At 43.5% G+C, this 2,557-nt stretch overlaps 1 non-coding gene across 1 annotated transcript; it reads left to right on the forward strand.

The window, feature by feature from the left end:
- Window positions 1-1,383: 1,383 nt before the first annotated feature.
- Window positions 1,384-1,490, forward strand: LOC112087679. Its single transcript, XR_002900225.1, has one exon. It is a non-coding gene; the product is annotated as a small nucleolar RNA R71 (small nucleolar RNA).
- Window positions 1,491-2,557: the final 1,067 nt, after the last annotated feature.

The following is a 2,557-nucleotide window of genomic DNA, read 5'->3' on the forward strand; positions in this document are numbered from 1 at the left end:
CCAGAGAATAGAAGAGGTCCAATGGCACAAGGGAGTGTGAAACTCCCTGGATCAGTTAACTTTCTTGGAATGGACTTCTTCTGAATGATAGCACTACATTCATGACTTAGTACCACCATGCCTTGAAGCTCTTTTGTCTTGTTCAGAATGGCATCCTTCAAGAACTTCCCCATCTTTGGCATCATTAAGAATGCAACAATGAGAGGCATTGTGAGTGGTGTCTCCTTGAGTGCCTTCTCAAATACAGCTCTTGCCTTGTCCACAAGTTGCTTCTTAAACCTCCCTGGGAATGGGAGCTTGGGTTACTATAGAGGTGGTGGCACATATTTCTTCTCTGGTTCTGGTTCCTTTGATACCTCCTTACCCTTTTCTGTCATTTGTTTCTCAGTCTCAGCAACTTGATCATCTTTTAAGGCTGCCTCCCCCTCAGTTTGATCATTGTCCTCAATGATCACATTATTGTTCTGAATACCAGGTAACTCCTTTCCACTCCTCAGTGTAATGGCCTTGGCATATTCCTTGGGGTTGGGTTCTGGTTTTCCAGGTAGGTGACCTTGGTTCCTTGAGCTTGATGCCTGGTTTTGCTTCAGTTCCTGGATTTCCTGCTGCATGGCTGCATTCTGGCTTGCAAAGATCTGTTGACCCTGAAGTAGTTGTTGCAGAATACCAACCATATCTGTCCCCATCTGTGGCTGCTGCTGAACCATTGGTGGCTGAAACTGTTGTTGAACCGGCACCTGCTGTTGGAACTGTGGTGGACCAAACCCTGGTGGTGCCTTTTGCTGTTGTGAAGTGAAACCAGTGCCCTGAAATGGTTGCTGTTGCTGACCAAAACCTTGATTCTAAGCAAACTGATTCTTGGGTTGAAATGACCCTTGAAAGTTGTTCTTGGGAACAAAGTTCTTTGGAGCTTGAGAATTGGGATAGACCTTGTCTTGTGGGTTAGCTACATTGGTGTTCCTGTAGGAAAGGTTTGGATTGGCATTACCATACTGATATCTTTGGAACCTCTGATTCCCAATGTAGTTGAGCTCCTCTTAGATAAGACCTTCTTCACTTATGTTCTCAAATATTTGAGAAGGTTCCTCATACTCTCCAACAAAATGCATTGGCTTCTGATTGTTGAATTTCAACTTGTCCAATTTAATTCTCAACTCCTTAACTTTCCTAGAGAGCCTCTGTTCTGAGCTTGAACCTTCAGATCTGTTTGATCTGTCATAGTCTTCACCATAAGTATCATTGCTCAATGCTAAGTTCTCCACTAGTTCTAAAGCAACATGTATCTCCTTTCCCAGAAAGTTCCCATTGGAAGCAGTATCCAGCTGGTTTCTAATCTTGGGAAGAGCTCCTCTATAAAGTATGCTGAGAAGAGAAGCCTCACTAAAACCATGGTGTGGGCATTGGTTTGTGTAGCTCCTGAATCTCTCATATGCTTCACCAAAACTCTCATTGCTGTGCTGAGTGAAGCTAGAGATTTGGTTCCTCAGTTTTGCAGTTCTTAAGGTGGAGAAGAACTTAGATAGAAAGGCTTGCTTGCATTGCTCCCAGCTTTGAATGGAGCCTCTTGGAAGATTCTTCTCCCATTGATGAGCTTTGTCACCAAGACTGAAGGGAAATAGTCTTAGCTTGAAGCTGTCCTCAGAAACTCCATTAATCTTGGTCAGATCACACACCTTGTCAAATTGATCCAAGTGTTCCAAGGGATCTTCCATTGCTAACCCATGGAACTTTGAGTTCTGGACCATATTCAGCAATGATGCCTTCACTTCAAAGTTGTTGTTTTGCACAGGTGGTGCCTGAATTCCAGCTCCATACTGATGAGCATTGGCCCTGTCATTCTCTCCAACATAGACTTGGGGTTGCTCATATCTTCTTTGTTGGTGTTGGAAGGGCTGGGGTTGGTGGTGCATCTGTTGTCTTTGCTGTACATTGGCCTGATGCCTCTGTTGATGAGCTTGAGCTTGTCCCTGGTGGACATAAGCTTGTTGGTGATGCACCTGTTCCTGATGAACATTACCCTGATTCAACCCTTGACCAACTCCATTACCAGCTCCATTACCCTGAGCCTGTTGCTCCTGAACTGGTTCTTCTATGTCCACCACGTGCTCTCTTTGTTCTTCCATATCAGTCTGATCAACTTGTCTTCCACGTCTGTCCCGTCTCCTTCTTGGTACCAGAAGATTGATGTTGTCGTTGAGAGGGAAAGGTGGACCACAGCTTCTTGATCTAGACGTAGTGTTCATACACCTGAAATCACAAACAGAACTTGAAAGTAATCAGTAAAAACAAGAAAGTAAGCACTTGATCTCAAGAACAGATCAGAGCTTCATGCTAAACAAACCACAATTTGGGAACGGCGCCAATTGATAACTGAGAGTTTTCAAGGCTCTTTATAGAGGTTATCAATCCCCTGTCTTGTAGTACAAGGGGTTTATCAATCCAGATGTGGTGTTAGACACTAAACTATGTGATCAGGTTCTTAATTCAAGCAAACCAGAGTGGCTTTGATTATCTAAAGACAACTACAAACTTAAATAGGATTAAAGACTAATGAAAT

This window comes from Eutrema salsugineum, unplaced genomic scaffold (assembly GCF_000478725.1).
Source record: "Eutrema salsugineum unplaced genomic scaffold, Eutsalg1_0 scaffold_17, whole genome shotgun sequence".
Taxonomy (NCBI): Eukaryota; Viridiplantae; Streptophyta; class Magnoliopsida; order Brassicales; family Brassicaceae; genus Eutrema; species Eutrema salsugineum.